Source organism: Rhinatrema bivittatum, chromosome 2 (assembly GCF_901001135.1).
Source record: "Rhinatrema bivittatum chromosome 2, aRhiBiv1.1, whole genome shotgun sequence".
NCBI lineage: Eukaryota > Metazoa > Chordata > Amphibia > Gymnophiona > Rhinatrematidae > Rhinatrema > Rhinatrema bivittatum.
Genome location: NC_042616.1, coordinates 158191895 through 158210099, shown reverse-complemented (window position 1 = coordinate 158210099; position 18205 = coordinate 158191895). Strand labels below are relative to the sequence as shown.

General features: G+C 43.1%; 1 protein-coding gene across 4 annotated transcripts in view; it reads left to right on the top strand.

Annotated features, from left to right (window-relative positions):
- Positions 1–18205, top strand: part of ADAM22 (ADAM metallopeptidase domain 22) — a 730321-nt gene that overhangs the window by 196460 nt on the left and 515656 nt on the right. The window lies entirely within an intron of this gene.

Genomic DNA, 18205 nt, shown 5'->3' with positions numbered 1-18205 from the left:
CTGGAGGAGGCAGGCCTTGGGTTTTGGCCAAGTTATAAAGCATGCAGCAGGCTACAAAGATCTCTATAACTGGGGTTTTAGAGAAGGCATCCCCCCCAGATCTGTTCAGTCAACTGAAATGTGTTTTGAGTTGGCCAAAGGCTCTCTCAATGATTGCCCTGGTCTGCCAGTGGGCCCTGTTGTAGCAAGCATCTACTTTGGTCTGTGGGTTAGCCAGCAGGATCGTGAGCTACGTTTTGAGTGGACATCCTCTATCACCTGCAGGGGAGAAGGGAGAAAAGAGCTGAGTTAGATATCCCTTAGTGTTAGGCAGTGCATCAGTTCCCTGCTCGAAGCTAGAGCAGGTCTCCTGGGCCAATGCTCTAATTCCACCTAGATATAAGGGAGAGAAAAGAGAAGAGGTTAGTTTCCATGAGATGGTAGTGAGAACTGGATTCCTACCTAGGAGCCAGCCCCTTGTGATATGCCTTTCCTGGAAGTGGTCATGAATTTCTGACTGTGAGTGGATGTAGGCAGTGGGACAGGATCCCAGAAATCTGGGCACGATGTCCATGACGATCCCCTTGGCATCGCAGACCACCTGCACTTTGAGGGAGTAGAAGCCCTTGCAGTTGAAGTAGATGGCCTCATCGCCCCCTGGTGCCCTTTTAGGGACATGAGTGCAGTCGATAGCCCCCAGGACAGAAATGTAGTTTGGTAGAACTCAGTCTGTCCCAATTATACTCACCCCATCCCCCTAGTGTAGCCCAGTCTGTCCCAATGGCACTCACATTCTATCAGCAATGTACCATTCAGTGAAAGGTTCCCCCAAAGCTCTGCATGAGACTCCCGACCAAAGGTTTCTTTACAACATACACTGTTCTAAGCAAGGGCAAGAATTTGCCAGTTAGCCCCCTCCCCTGCTCTGCCTTTCCTCCTAGCCTGCTTCCTTGTCCACTCATCCACTGAAGCCAGCCTGCCAAACACCTGGTCGAAAAAGACTGTGCAAGTTTGAACTTGGCACATAAAATAGCTGTAGTAAATCTGTTTGCTCAATGATGATGTTCGAAGTGGATTATAAAATAGCAACTTAACATGTGTATGTACAAACCACGACCCAGCATGCCCACTTTTTTCACACATAAATTTGCAGTGTTGTACAGTGCAGGGGTATTTGTCATTTTCTTCTTTCTAAGTTTCTGTTAGAAGCTTGCTTTTTTACTGATTTTTTGCTTCAGATTAGCTGGTTGCCTACAGGCCAATACCGGTGGAGCAGAGGACATTTCTTTCAGTGCTTCATTCACCAGGAGTAATAGCTGTAGGTCTGTCATGATTTTTTTTGTAGTTTTTCTAGGTCTGGGTTGTATGTAACTACAAAGGGTACTTGCTCTGTGGTATTCCTTTATTTGTCTTGCAGTAAAGATTTCCCTTGGGTGTTTTAAGTGAACAAGCAATCTTTTTGGAAATTATTTTGTAGTTGTAGTCCTTTTGTTTGACAGATTCAGTAAGGACTTTAAGGTGTTTGTCCCTCTCTTTTGGATCAGAGCATATCAGTTTTACTGTATGGCTTGACTGTATATAATGGACTTTTTGGTATGTGAAGGGAGGAAGCTGGAACTGTGAAGGTAGCTGCATTTTTTAATCAGTTTCCTGTATACAAATGCTTGTAGATAGCCATTGTTGATAAAAACTGTGGTATCCAAAAACTGTGGAATAATCCATTTTGAATCTGATTTAAGGAAGGAATGCATTAAAAGAAAATTGAAAGTTTTTTATTCTTCTGTCCAAATCATACAAATGTCATCAATGTACTGGAAATATTTGACAAGTGTAGTCCGATGTTTATTCAAAAATGTTTCTTCCAGAGAGGAAATGACATTATTGGGGCTACTGGTTGCCTAATTTGAGGGCTCCTGCACCCCGCAGGCAAACTGAAATAAAATCTCAGGCATCTGTGATCTGATATACCCTCAACTATCATTCATTACCATGAGGTATCCTGATGTCAACCAAGTGAAAATCGTTAGATTTTCGACAGTTTTCAAACCAGAAAACAGGCTCTAACCGTGAGACTCCCTCTTCTAATATGATGGCGGCTGATGGTGCAGTTGAAGAAAGTGACCGGGAACTGGCATTGTGCCCCTCAGAATCAGACTTAACAACTTGGGCAGAAATCTGCACTTGGTTTAGCGATCTTCATCGTGATTTAAAACCTCCAAGCAGGAGTTGCTGGCTCTTATGGGAGAGAAAGGAGAGGACATTGTAGAATTGGGCAGACGGTGGCCGAAACAGATACCCAAGTGGACTCCCAGGCCAAAGACCTTTCCTGTCTGCATACAGAGCACCAGAGTTTACAGAAGGATTATACCACTTTGGCCGAAAAACTTGAAAATATTGAAAATCGGACTCGGAGTAATCTGTAGTTTCAAGGGGTACCGGAGGGCCCAGAATATCAAGATTGCGACTCTGTGCTGACACAAATTTGCAGGAGCATACTTGCCTCTTCAATGTCTCCCGAGGTCTCATCTATGTTTTCCATCAAATTGGAGCAGGCCCATCGCATGCTAGGTCAGAAGCCAGATAATAAACCAGATAATGTTGTATTCTTTCATAATTACACGGCGAAAGACACGATTTTCAAGGCAGCCCGAAAGCAAGCAATCTAGAACTGGAACGGCCACAATATATCAGTGTTTGCTGACCTATCTCCGTTGATGCTAAAAAAGAGACAAGAATTTCGACCAGCAACTGCTCAGCTCCACAAAGAGAACATCAAATATAGGCTTTAACCCTTTGGGATTTGATTTTCATTCAAAGGCATTTCCTATCACATCAAGAATATTGCTGAAGCTAATGTGGCCTTCAAGGAGATGGGCTTTCTGGCCCTACTTGGTGATGCGAGTGGTCTACTATCAGCCCTGCACAAGGAGGACCCCCGCCGTTGGCAATGAGTTGGAAAGGGGGGACGGAGATTACAGAGGAATTCCACAAGCTCAGCCACATTGATGGATGCCACATGAATCCTCTGGTCTAGCTTTATGACTTTTTCTTGTTACTCCCATCACAGGATTACCTTCTTAATGGGTTTTTGGAGGGGTTAAATGAGTTGTCTTTTTCACCTGAGATTGGATGTATTTGTATTTCCAGTTATGCACATATTCTGACAGTTCACACTGTTGCTAATTTGCTTTACAATGTCTGTTACAGACGGGGGTGGGGGGATCCGTTGGTCTCAATGATATTTCCCCCTATATTATATTTAGGTCTGCCAGTTTTGATAGGCAGATCGGGATGGGTTTTGGTTTGGAGGAAGTGGGGGAGAGGGTGGTGGGGAGAAATAGGGGTTCATAGTGCTGTATATGCTTAGGCCGTGGGTTGGGATAGCAGGGCAGAGGTTGAACGTTACTTGGTGCAGCTTCTTCCGGTCAGCCTTGCCATCAAAGAGGGAACTATTTTTACTGTATGTTTGTGATTATTTTTCATAGAAACATTTTTTTTAGTTTTTCCTCAGTTTTGGTGGGTTTTATGATTTTTCTTTAAATGTGAAGGGATTTTATATGGGCCAGAAACAGTGCCTATTTTTTTTAGGATTTGCGATGGCACAGGTAACAATCACTATGGTGCAGGAAATGCACTTGAAGGCCCACTATGGTTATTTGATGTGTTCCTTTGATTATCCCTCGCAATACTGGGCAGCGCGCTCTAAAACTGCTAAAAATAAACTGGAACAGGTGGCCCTGGGGAAAATGCCTTTATAGGCTGTGGTTTGGCAGCCTAAGAAGACTTGACGACCCTTACATCAGATTCCTCCTTCTGTGTCTCAGACACTTAGAGGTAGATCTTCAAAACATACGCGTGCATGTACTTTTGTTCGTGCCACCGGCGCGAACAAAAGTACACCAGATTTTATAAGATACGCGCATAGCCGCGCGTATCTTATAAAATCTGGGGTCGGCGTGCGCAAGGCTGCGCAAAATTGGCAGCTTGCGCGCGCCGAGCCACGCAGCCTGCCTCCGTTCCCTCCGAGGCCGCTCCGAAATCGGAGCGGCCTCAGAGGGAACTTTCCTTCCGTGTCCCCCCACCTTCCCCTATCTTCCCCACCCCCCAGCCCTACCTAAATCCCCCGCTACCTTTGTTGTGCAAGTTACGCCTGCTTGAAGCAGGCGTAACTTGCGCGCGCCGCCCTGGCATCCCCTGGCACAGGTCGCAGTGCCGGGGGACTCGGGACCGCCCTCCCGGCCCGCCCCCGAACCGTCGCCATGCCCCGGACCCGCCCCGGACCGCCCCCTGCCCCCGGACACGCCGCCGGACACGCCGCCGGACACGCCCCCTCCCACCCCTTTTACGAAGCCCCGGGACTTACGCGCGTCCCGGGCTTTGTGCGCGCCGGCGGCCTATGCAAAATAGGCACACCGGCGCGCGTAAATCCGGGAGGATTTACGCGTGCAAGGTTTTAAAATCTACCCCTTAGGGTATGGCAATCTTGGCAGAACCTATTGACTGGGCAAAGGGACTACTATTTAAACACTTCCTTATTCAATAATGTTGATTTTTCCCCAGGCCTTATGTCATCATCATTTATATTATGGAAGCAGAAGGGGATATCTCAGGTAGAACATATATGGGGCGGCGAATGGCCTTTTAAGTTTTGCAGAGCTCCAGAGAATTTATGATATTCCTGATAGAGAGATTTTTGCTTACTTACAAATTAGACACTTCCTCTTTGGTATTGAGATGAAGCAATATTTGGCTCAGGAAGTTTCCATATTTGAGTCCTTTTGCAGAAATGCTGATAAATGCAGAAAATATTATCTAAATGATATATACTTTTAAAGAAGGACCTTCCCACTAAACCTGGCTATATTAAGGCATGGGAAGAAGATTTGGGAATGCCATTATCTGAGGAAGAATGGAGAACTATTTTTATGTTAATTAGTAAAGGGCTAATTGCAACTAACCTCATAGAAAATGGTTATAAGGTACTTTTATGTTGGTACTGCACGCCTGTTCGGCTGCACCGCTTTTCTTAGTATGCTTCTGACAAATATTGGTAAGGATGTGAAGGCCTTGGCTCATTTTTTCACATGTGGTGGGAGTGCCCTTTAATTCAAACCTATGCGCAGGAGGTATCTTCTTGGGTACAGGAAATTACGAGTTTCAGATTTACCTTACTCCCGTCACAAGCATTAGAACATAAGAACATTGCATACTGCATCAAGCCCAGCATCCTGTTTCCAATAGTAGTCAATCCAGGCCATAAGAACCTGGCAAGTACCCAAAAACTAAATCTATCCCATGCTACTGTTCTAGTAATAGCAGTGGCTATTTTCTAAGTCAACTTGATTAATAGCAGTTAATGGACTTCTCCTCTAAGAACTTATCCAAATCTTTTTTAAACACAGCTACACTAACTGCACTAACCACATCCCCTGGCAACAAATTCCAGAGTTTAATTGTGCATTGAGTGAAAACATTTTTTTCTCTGATTAGTCTTAAATGTGCTACTTGCTAACTTCAGAGAATGCCCCCTAGTCCTTCTATTATCCGAAAGTGTAAATAACCTATTCACATCTACTTGCTCAAGACCTCTCATGATTTTAAAGACCTCTACATATCCCCCCTCAACCATCTCTTCTCCAAGCTGAACAGCCCTAACCTCTTCAGCCTTTCCTCATAGGAGAGCTGTTCCATCCCATTTATCATTTTGGTTGCCCTTCTGTGTACCTTCTCCAGTGCAACTATATATTTTTTGAGATGCGGTGAGCAGAACTGTACACAGTTCTCAAGGTGCGGTCTCACCATGCAGCGATACAGAGGCATTATGACATTTTCCATTTTATTCACCATTCCCTTCTTAATAATTCCTAACATTCTGTTTGCTTTTTTGACAGCCACAGCACACTGAGCAGATGATTTCACTGTTGTAATCTTTTCCAGTGTGTATTGGTGGTCCAGGGCTGATATGTTTAGAAATTTGTCCCATGTGCAATGCTGTCTGTATGTTGCTGTGTAGTGATTCTACAATCATTGTCATTAGGAGAGTGTTAGGTAGTAGCTTTTCAGTGCTGTTTACCTTGTTCAGTAAATCTATGGTGTCTTGTAGAAAGCTGTTGTGTTGTGCACCAAGACTTTGAGAATCCCTTCTGTTTCTTATGTATTTGATACTATGAAATTTTATTTTGTCTTCCACCATGAAAATTGGAGCGTGCAAGTTACAAATTTTTTGAATAAATACATTTTCTCTGTGAGTGTGCCAGTACTGGATATGATTGGTCTACCAGGGCTCCTGCGTTTGTGGATTTTGGGTAGCATATAAAAGGTACCAATAGACGGATGGGTTGGTATCAGGCTTTTCAGTTGAGATTATAGTTGTTTTGGAAAGGTATTGGTATTATTTTTTTTCTAATATTTAGCATGTTTTCTTCTTTCAGTGTTTTTTAAAAAATACTTTGTAAATGCTGTATTTTTTTTCTTATATTATTTCTGCAACTGTATTAAAGAATCGTTCATTTCCTTATCTTCTTGTCTTTTGCTACCCAGCTTTATCTAGAAATCATACACATTTGTAATGCTTTCAATGGCAAACAAGCAAAAAAATTCCACATGAGATACTTTTCATCTTGCAGTACTGTGCTGACCTCTCCATGGCATCATGTACATGTAAGAAATGAATATTTTGCAAATAACTAGAGTGTATCCAGAGAAGGAGATTTTGAAATATAGGGGGCTGTAACAGGCCTGCATTCCAAGAAAAGATAAAAATCTAGGGCTCGAGTCATCCAGATATGGGGCTTAGAAAAATTTCTGGTGGAAAGGTATTTGAAAGCTTTAGCAAATAAAAATAATTACATCCTTTGTTAAAAAAAAAAAAAAAAAAAAAAAAAAGTTCAACTCAGTGGGTTTGCATATTGTATGAAAAGCACATGAATTCCCTTCGTGTGGATCTTTTTTCATGGTTCCTGCTCAGAGCTGTGTAATACATTATGAGCTTCACTGTAATATGCAAAACTGTATCATTTTTTGGATATGTGGAGTCACTCTTCTGATATGGCCAAAATCTGGAAATGAGTGAGGGGAGATTATGCAGCATGCTTACACCATGATGTGAGCAGAAAGTAAAAAAAAAAGAAGTTTGATGACATGTAATTATTACATTGCCTCCTTAAATTTGTGCCTAAAATATAGAAGCTACTTTATTTTTTGTGGAGGTAATTTTCAAAGCGTCATGCAGGCTTGCACACGTAAGCATATACTCGTGTATGCAACGTGGATAAGTGTATTTGCTATTTTATAAACCTCCAGAGGATGCACGTACTTGCAGTAGCAATGCCTAAATGTGAATAGGGGAAGAAAGGTGTAGATCTGGGTCAGGCTTTGAAGTATGCGCACAAATTGCTATTTTGTAAGCGTTATGTACACACATACATTGCCAAACTTGTCTATACACCTTTACACTTGCTGATGGATTTGCACAGTTGTAATTGTACATCTCTTTAGTCTGTAGGTTTTGAGTAGGAGGTGTGGGTGCACTGGTAAATGTCTGGGTGAACTGATTGAGGTATTAGCGAACTGGTGATTCCAAGTATGCTCACAAGTATTTTCAGAAACAGAGTATGTGCATACTTTGCAAAATAAACTCCTTTGCATTTAATTGTGGGTTATTACATGTGCATTGTTATAATTATTATACACAGATAAAATATGCACATAATTTTATAAAATGTATGTGTGTAATTTTATAGAATGGATAAAGTGTGCATGTTCCTGCATTTATAAATATACGTGTGTACAAAAACATATGTGTGAACTTTGGGGGCAGAAATGCATGATATTTTATAAATTGTATGGCTCCTGCCACACAGTTTATAAAACACTAGCATAAATCTCCACAGGCCCACTTATATTCACAAATGGTGTACTATCTGCAAGTTTGAAAATTGGGCTTTATGAATCATTGGGAATAAAGCAAAAATAAAAACATCCCTACTTTATTATTGATGGAAAAACCCACCATAATTAGAATGAAGTTAAAGCAGATGCTGTTAAAAGAATGCTCATATGCATGCAGAAATAAAAAAAATTAAAACAAATTTTCTCATCCACTTTGTATAATTTTGTCTTGACCTCCTTGCCTAAGTTGCACTGAAGATCAAGCAATTATAAATCCTATGCAGACACGTCTGATTTTTACTATGCAGAAGCTTCAGTCTCCACTTCACCCCTTCTAGATTAGCATGCCTTGACAACTAAGACAATATTCATGCTTAGCCTTATATGACCTGAAAAATGCAATAACATAGACAGTAACAGTCCTTGTCTCACCATATGGCTCTGAAGAAAGGCCTTAAGCAAATGATATTTTTCCATAATTGTTTTATGATTGTGTTATGTGTTCTATGCCAGGTAGTCAGAAGTGTGTATAGGTGTTTCACACTGGCTGAAATCTTACAAAAAGGCAAACGAGCTAAGGTAAATAGCTGAAGCCACAGGAGAGAAGATCCACCAGGTATATTTAGTGTCAGATGAAAGGCATCTGTGTACTGGAAAGGAGCATACTGTTTCTATGCAGATGTCTAGTTTAGAATAATTCTGTTATCCTACACAGATATTGTAGGATAACAGAATTATGCCTGTGCTCTTACAAACAAATGTTGTTTGTAAGAGCACAGGCTCTAGCTTGGCAGAAAAATCATGTATTTTTTAAAGTGATTGTTACAAACAAAAAAATCTGTGTGGATGATATTATAGCAGCTGCTGAAAGTATGACCACTTCATAGTGTACTCGGGCTCCTCTGTTATGTGATCAGCACAGAAAGAAAGACGAGTATGAAACCAGGGATTCCCTACTTCATTCTCCAGAGCAAAGAAGAGTTGTGACAGGCCCTAGGATCTCCTCACCAGAGCCAAAAAGAAAAGAGGAGTCAGCATGGGCCAAGGGGATTGTGAACCTAGGGCCCTATAGGAGAGACAATTAATGTAGGCCTGGGGATCCCCTTAATAAGACCCAACATAAGAGAGATATTGACACAAATCTAGGGAATCCCTTCCCAGAACCTGATAGAAGAAAGATTTTATTGCTGCTACAGGGATCCTCTCTGCATATTTTCAAAAGTTGTTATTTGTATTCTTTATTGTTTATTTGATATAGGTAATGTCACAACTGAGGGTCCGGCTGGAGCTGGGGAACCCCCACAGGGGCAGCACAGGACATCAAGGCAGGGCAGAGAAGATGATCTGCCTGTACCAGCCACCTCCCCTGCAGGTTGAACCCTTGGGTTCTGGTGGCCAGCAGGGCTTATGCTGAAATTGGAATCAAGGTGCAGGCTGGAACTTGGAGACTCAGGCTGGATACTGAGGCAGTGTAGGACTGGAGACGAGGGCTGGGCACATGTGGAACTAGGCTGGACAGGCTGGGAAGAATGGGACAAGGCAAGGCACTGGCAATACAAGGAACAGATACCAGGGCTAGGACTTGGCAGGGAAGGCCAGACCAGACAGGGACAAGACTGGACATACAAGGACAGGATAAGACAGAACAGAACAAAGAAAACAGAGGCCTAAAGGCAGCAGCTTGGAAGGCCCATAGGTCACGAAGCAGAAGGCCTGGAGGCCTGGAAGGGAGATATTAGGAGGCCCGGAGGCCACAGGCTAGTCAAAGTAGATCTAGAAGGCCCAGAAGCCAAAGAACTAGGCAAGACAGAGCTGGAAGGCCCGGAAGGCACAGGCTAGACAAGGCAGATCTAGAAGGCATAGAGGCCACAGAGCAATACAAGATAGAACAGGGCCAAGTAGGGAGCCAAGTAGACGCGATGAAAAGGCATCAGACATTGCAAGAGGCAGGGCTCAATAGGCCAAGCCCTGCTGACTTAAGAGCCCCTGAACACTATGACTGGAGCAAGTGTAGCTCCATGGGGACCTCTGGTGGTAGCGAGGCTGCATAGCAGGCTGGATCGTAACAGGCAACATACTGCTATCTCCAAAATATTTAATTGTAAATGAGAATCATTGTCTATACTGCAGTTTGGTTTATATTCTATACTGGTAATTATTTTCTGCAGTTCCACCTAGCATTAGATTCTTATAAAAAATATAAGAGTTTTTTAAACTCTTTATCCATTATGAAAGCCGTAGTAATGCCTCTTATTTATAAAATACTGTCAGACAAATAGGTTGTCTTTTTTTTAAAAAAAAATGTCATTTCCTATACCATGAAAGCCAATTTCTGTCTGCCGCATATCTTACTATAAAAGAAGCATGAAGCTTTGCATCACTGAGTAGCAGATTTCACCAGGCACAGCTGACACTGGAGCTCCACTAAAGTCAAGACCCCTGCTACAACCCTCCAGCCCTTGCCATGCAGGCTGACCTCCCTTTTGACAGCTCCTATATTGTGGTATCACTCCTGGCTCCAGACAGCCTTACTGCCTGAACACTACTGGGACAGCCCTATCAGTAGTTGCTGAATCTATCCCCCTTTCTCCACATACATGCTCTCCCATCAAACAGCTGGTGTGCCTGATAAAGCCAGATGGATGGCTTCTCCTCACAACGGCCTGACTCTTGTTCTTGTAAGTGATGAGTTCCCTGCCAAACAACTGATGTGGGCAGAAGTGACTGGCACCCGCACACACCAGACATTGTGCTCAGTGATGTTGCCTCAAATCAGCTGCTGCTGATACAGATGAAGTTGGAAACTCATGCCAGCTTTTTAAGCGTGAATCCTTGAAATAAACTCACTTGATAATACCTTGTCCAAGAACATGGAAAACAGTAACCTAGTTAGATGCTGGTGAATAAAACCACCAGCCTGTCTGCGTAGTTGTTTTTGTCCACACTGATAAGGATTTATCCTAGCCTCCAGTCATAGAACATGATCACATGTAAGTATCACTCCTTATCTAGGACACTTTTCCTTAGCACTCCACTGGAATGGAAGATTAGCCCGAGTGGTAAGAGCAGTGGACTATGACATCCTGTTTCATTTGTTGATGATCTTTGTGACCTTGGGCAAGTTACTTAACCCTTTATTGCCTCAAGGAGTTTTCAAAGGAGGTACATAGCAAATTTCAAAAGCCATTTATCCATGTTAAGTCCAGTTAACGCAGGTAAAACATATTGACAATTCAATGGCATACATTGTAGCAATTTTCAAAAGACCACTTATATGAGTAAAGTGGCTTTCCATATGTAAATCAAGTTTCATGCATGTAACTGCTTTTGAAAAAATCAGGTCCTTTAATTTTAAGGTCTCTTGGGCAGGGGACTAAGTACTGTACGTGATTGTAATTTGTCTTGAGTTCATATTTGGAAAAGCAAGTTATTAAATCTAAACTATACCACCTTGAATAACAGAGCATAAAAGATTCCTTATTTAATGCACTCCCAGTATCCCTCTCTTTCCCTGATTAGCACAAAGTCGTTGTCTGAACATTTGGCTACTAGGTCCCCTGAATGGCCTGCCGAACATACTCAGCTATGTGAGTATCTACGTTTCAGCAGGGACTTCATTATTATTGTTGTTCTCTCAGTCTGCCAGACACACCCAACTTCTAGTTTAATTCTGTAATCATAGCCGACATCTGTGTTCCTTGCTTATCTCTAAACAAGTTAAGGTAACTCCCAAGCCACCCATGTTCTCCTTGGCTCCATTTCTTTAGCTCCTGTTTTGCTCATTCATACTCTCCTCAGAATGACATCTAATTAGACCATCCTAGCTCAGTTACCTAAGTCTTTCCTAATTTATTTGAGTAGTTGGAGGGGTGAGGGGAGAGAGAGAAAGAAAGAGGTGATATTCAGCTATGGGGGCAGGAGGGAAGTAAGAGTTGTGGTGTCTGGCTTGGGGGCAAAGGGAGAGAGGAGCGGTGAGAGTGATGTGTGTTCAAGAACCCATAGAAGAACTAAACAAAAGGTAAATGGCAAATAGATATTTTAAGTGCTTATGGGTCTTTCGTATAGGAACAATATACACTGGCCTCTAGGTCCCTGCAGCAGATGGTAATAGGTTTTCAAGCATTACTGCTTCCTTCCATTAACTACTAAGTTGTAAAACCACTTATCTCCAGCTATATTGATTTAGTGGTTGTTTATCTGAGTCTGCAATCTGTACCTTTCCTAAGTTGCAGGTAGGATATCAATGAGCATGGATCATTGTGTACTGATGGTTACTTTAAAGGTAGGGCTCTTCGCTTTTTTCTGATTGATAATTACAGTTTTTCTTCTTACTCAGAGGCAGACCACTGATACATGAGAGAGCCTATATTTTCTTTTATTTATAACTCTTTATTAACATTTTCATGGCATACAACAGAAAAGATACCAGAGGAAAACTCCTCTACATTATACAAAAAAAAAAAAGGAACAAGCTTAGTCCAGTTAAACAATGAATTTTAGGCCATTTCAATCAATACAATCAATCCAGCTAGAGTAACTCCAACACATACTTCTTGGAACATTACATATAACTCCACATAAATCCAGGTCAAACAGCCAATCAGTTATCTTCCAGATATTCATAATATGGTCTCCAAATGCTCATATATTTACCATGTTCATTTTTTAGGTCAAATTGCAACATTTCAATATCAGCAATCTGTGAACACCAATACTCAATGCCAGGACAAGCCATCCAAAAGGTGACTATAGTGAACCAGGCAGCTAACAGAGGCTGCCCAGTTAGAATTCTGTATTTAACCGGAACCAAGGACCTATTCCATCGACCTAGTAATCCCAGCTCGAATGTAACTTGAATAGAGATACCAAGAATATTTGCAATTTCCTGAATGACTTGCTTCCAGAAACTACTATCATGTTTCCTTAAGGGTTTCAATCATATTAGTGCACTCTTAAAGATTATGGCTCCTTCTTGTGATTTGAACTTAGTATTGTCCTTCTTAACAAAACCTCCCTTTGAGCGCTGAGGGAGGTTTCAATTAAACTCCTTATGCTTAAAGCTGTCTTTTTGGCAGCTATATGTTCAGTGAGGAGGGTTTTAGAGTTATAAACACTTTCTTGCAGGGAGCCTTTTCTGATTTTCACAAACAACTTGGGGAACATTCAAACAATTCCTTCTTTCTTTCCGAAAGTGAATTAGTCATTTCAACTTAATCAGTGGTGTGTGTCTTCCCTCCTTCTGTAAGTAATCATGTGGAGGGGAATTCAGTCTCCTTCACCAAATGATACTGATGGTGTTTGAGGTAGTTGTGGGTGGATCCTTGGGCCGGTGGTAGATGACCACACCCCCGGGGGAAGATCCCGAGAGGGACCACCAGTCAGGCTCAGAGTATGGAGACAGACACACACTAGTTCTTTTATTAAACAGTATATGGAACCACCAGAGGAAGCGCCCGGCTGGGATGTAGTCCCTCAGATACTGGAACAGCGATCTTGGATAACTGAGCTGTAGAGAAACTGAATATAGTGAGTAGGCAGGATATGCAGAGTTCAGGAACAGAACCTTGATTGTAACACTCACACAATAGTCTCTTAGAAGCAGCCCAGGAGCTGGAATGAAGTAGGCCCTCGAGCAGCGAGTACTTGGTTCCAGGGAACGCTCTGAGAGAGAGATGGTAACTCACTGGTGTAGTGGGCAGTGATGACTTCCTGGCAGAAGTGGTATTCAGTAGCAAGTCCGCGAACCTGGGCCCTCGAGGAGCGAATACCGGTTCCAGACTGCGATCTGAAAAGCAAAAGAGAAAGCGAGGCCTCAAGGTGCGGGTACCCCAGTAAGTCCGAGGAGGCAGAGTAGGAAGGAAACCCTTTCTATCCAATCCTATCCTTTGCTAACTCGATTAGCGAATTCAGAGCCCTTAAATATCCGGTGAGGATGACGTCACCTCAGGGGGACGCCCCTGAGGTTCGCGCCACTGCTGGTACTTGCGTCGGGGCCGTGTCGCGCTGTGCACGCGCCCTTAGGCTTCTGGGAAACATGGCGGAGTGCAGCGTCCAGCCGGTCCGGGGATGCCGGAGGGGAACGGCAAGATGACGCCACGGCAGCCAAACTTCCAAAAAACAAAGAGGGAGTCGCCAAAGAGGTAAGGTGGGCGTAGTGGAGACATCGGGCAGCGATGGTCGCAACAGTACCGCCCTTCAAAGGGCGATTTCCTCTTCGAGTACCAGGCTTGGGATTTGAAGGATGCACGAGGTGGAACTGACAAAGCATCTCTTTGTCCAGAATATTGGTCTGAGGCTCACAAGAGTTTTCTTCAGGGCCGAAACCTTCCCACTTTAGAAGGTATTCAAAAGTATTGCCTCTTTTACGAACATCCAGGACCTCTTCGTCTTTGAATTCTAAGTCGTCTTCTGCATTGATGACAGGTGGATCTTGAAGTTTGGAAGAAAATTCACTGAGTATAAGTGGTTTTAGAAGTGAAACGTGGAAAGCATTATGAATATCAGCAGCAATGGATTGAGCTGCTGGGACCTCACTGAGCTTCAGTGGAAGTGGCGGTGTTGGAGAACGTCCATAGCCCACTTCAAATGATGACACAGTAGTGGATCTTTCAGCTTGATGAGGGGACTCCTCAAGTCTTCCACTAGATGTCTGAGAATGAAGTGGCCTTCTGCCCCTGAGTCCACCGGGGCAGAAGTCTGAACCATGACCGGTCCGTAAGTCAAGGAGACTGGAAGAGAAAGCGGAGGAGAGGCGCAGTATGGCCTAAGAACAGTCCTGCAGGACTTAGGCCCGTCCGTTTTCCGGACGAATGGAGCATGTGGAGACATTATGGCCGGGCTGACCACAGTACATGCAACGGCCGTGCTTTTTACGAAGTCTTCTTTCTTTGGAAGTTAAACGTCCATGACCAAGTTGCATCGTTTTATCTTTATCAGCAGCAAGAATTACTGGAACCATCCGAGGTGTAGATATAGCACTAGCCTGTTTCAACCCAGGTAACACCTTAGGCTGGAGTTCCTTCACCTTGTCCCGGAGCCGGTGATCAATCCGAGTGGCCAAGGCTAGCTACTAATTCGTCCAGCGAGTCAGGTGTTTCGTGAGCAGCCAGCTCGTCTTTTAAATGGGTATCCAGGTCTCTGCAAAAGAGTGTCTTGAGACATTTGGGGTCCCAGCGGAGTTCTGCCGCAAGAGTTTTGAACTCGATGGCAATTTCAGCCAATGATCTATTGCCTTGCTTCAATTCCACCAAAGCAGAACCGGCTATAGCAGTTCGAGCAGGGTCATTGAAAACAGATTTAAACAAGTCCATAAATCCTTCTATGTCCTGCAAAATGGGGTCCTTGTGCTGCCATAAGGTAAATTCCCAAGACAAGGCCCTACCATCCAGGTATGAAAGGATGTAGGTAGTCTTGGAAAGAGCCGTAGGAAATAAAGATGGCTGTAAGGCAAAATGCATGCAGCACTGGTTTAAGAACATAAGAACATGCCATACTGGGTCAGACCAAGTGTCCATCAAGCCCAGCATCCTGTTTCCAACAGTGGCCAATTCAGGCCATAAGAACCTGGCACGTACCCAAAAACTAAGTCTATTCCATGTTACTGTTGCTAGTAATAGCAGTGGCTATTTTCTAAGTCAGCTTAATTAAAAGCAGGTAATGGGCTTCTCCTCCAAGAATTTATCCAATCCTTTTTTAAACACAGCTATGCTAACTGCACTAACCACATCCTCTGGCAACAAATTCCAGAGTTTAATTGTGCGTTGAGTAAAAAAGAACTTTCTCCTATGAGTTTTAAATGTGCCACATGCTAACTTCATGGAGTGCCCCCTAGTCTTTCTATTATCCGAAAGAGTAAATAACCGATTCACATCTACCCCTTCTAGACCTCTCATGATTTTAAAAACCTCTATCATATCCCCCCTCAGCCGTCTCTTCTCCAAGCTGAAAAGTCCTAACCTCTTTAGTCTATCCTCATAGGAGAGCTGTTCCATTCCCCTTATCATTTTGGTAGCCCTTCTCTGTACCTTCTCCATCGCAATTATATCTTTTTAGAGATGCGGCGACCAGAATTGTATACAGTATTCAAGGTGCGGTCTCACCATGGAGCGATACAGAGGCATTATGACATTTTCCGTTTTATTCACCATTCCCTTTCTAATAATTCCCAACATTCTGTTAGCTTTTTTGACTGCCGCAGCACACTGAACTGAGGATTTCAATGAGTTATCCACTATGACGCCTAGATCTCTTTCTTGGGTTGTAGCACCTAATATGGAACCTAACATTGTGTAACTATAGCATGGGTTATTTTTCCCTATATACATCACCTTGAGTGGTCATTAGAACTAAGAGATTTATGTAAAAACAGTGGCGATCTTTTAGACAAATATTTTGTATTTTGTTATAAAGAGGTAGTTAAAAAATTATTAAATCGTGTTTATGTATAATTTGTTTTGGCTGTCTTCAGAGATTATCTGTTTTATTGAGTATTGTCTATAAAACATCATCTGTCAAAAAAAACTAGCACTCTTCCGTATTATGGCCATATCTAAACTCTAATTGCATGCTATCCAAACCCCAGTTCTATCCAAAAACTGAGTGATCTGACAAACAGCTATCTTTTCAGATAACATTGATATGAATGGTAAATGTGTAACTAGTCTGTAATTTTCACAGCATGAAGAAATAATAATATAGATATTTTCAAAGCAACTGGAAAATAACTATCTCAATGATAAATTTACAAGTCCTATAAGACATTCCAACCAATTCCATTTAAAGATTTTATTAAATGAGGGGAGCAAGGATCTAAGGGACTCCCAGATGAAATTCTGCCAATCTTTCTTCCTCAATACCATCAATGTTTTCCTCAAACTGCACTACCATACCCATCCCTACAAAACCCGTCCCTGATTCCAATTTCTTAACATTCTCCTTAAAAAAAACTCTGCAAACTCCATACAAGAAGGCCTACCAACTGGAATCTCAGATCTCTGCCCTAAAAATTTGTCCACTACACGAAACAGTTCCCTGCAAGTACTTGCAGAAGATTGCATGTGACTAGAAAAGGTTTCTTTCTTCTTAACAGTTCTCTCTATCTATAGTTATTCATTTAGGGGTAGATTTTATAAAAGTACGCCCGCACGTACTTTTGTTCGCGCACCAGGCGCAAACAAGAGTACGCGTAGCCGCGCGTATCCATTAAAATCTGGGGTTGGAGCAGCCTCCAAGGGAACTTTCCTTCCACCACCCCTCCCCCCGCACCTTCCCCTCCCTTCCTCTACCTAACCCATCCCCCAGCCCTATCTAAACCCCCCTACCTTTGTTTGACAAGTTACGCCTGCCCCGGGCTCGTGATTCCCCAGCCCGGGAGCAGATTCAGAGGCCTCGACCATGCCCCCAGGCCGGAACCACGCCCATGGCCCCGCCCCCGAATGACACACCACCGCGACACGCCCCCTGACGCCCCCAGGAAAGCCCCGGGACTTACGCGTGTCCCGGGGCTTGTGCACGCCGCCGAGCCTATTCAACATAGGTTCGGCACGCGCAAGGGGAACTTGGGGCAGGTTTTCGGGGGATATGCGCATATCTTACGCGCATACCCTTTTGAAAATCTGCCCCAGTATTTCTCCACCCCATAATAGCCTTCTCAGTCTTCAGCCATTTCCATCTACATTCTAAAACTCTAACTGCTTCCCACATCTGCCACAGTTCATCATCCTACCACCGAAAAGGATGTATATCTACTGGAATCCATTCTTTAGGGGCAATGGAATCTAGAACTCTCAGAATGGAGTCATTCTAACCTGCCACCTATCCTTCTAAACTTCCTTCTAGGTCTTCAGTGAAGCAGTCTCCTAAATGAAAACTCAATGCTTCCTCATCTGTTGTACCCCACCCCTAATAATCTCTCTTCTTTTCTTGAATATTTCCACTCTTCTATTTGTTAACCAAAGAGAAGAAAACCGATTTATGATCCGACCACGGGACTGAATCAGCCCATTTCCAGCTTACGTTATTATGTACTCCCAAATATTCAGCCCTTATAACCAGGTCCAAGACATGACCCGCTTCATGTGTGGGACTCCAATAATTGCCTAAGTCCACAGCGGTGGAGCAATCTCTCAAAATTCCGTGCAATAGCATAGCTTAGTTCCCCAGTGTGGACATTAAAATCTCCTATTTTCAGCAATGAGGAAAACTGTAAACTCAAATGCATTATCATTTCATGTAATTCTTCAAGACTGCATTTAAAGCTGTTGGTTGCCACACTATCAAAATATCCACTGGTACCAAAAAAACCAAGCTTTAACAACAAACATTCACAATTTGTCAA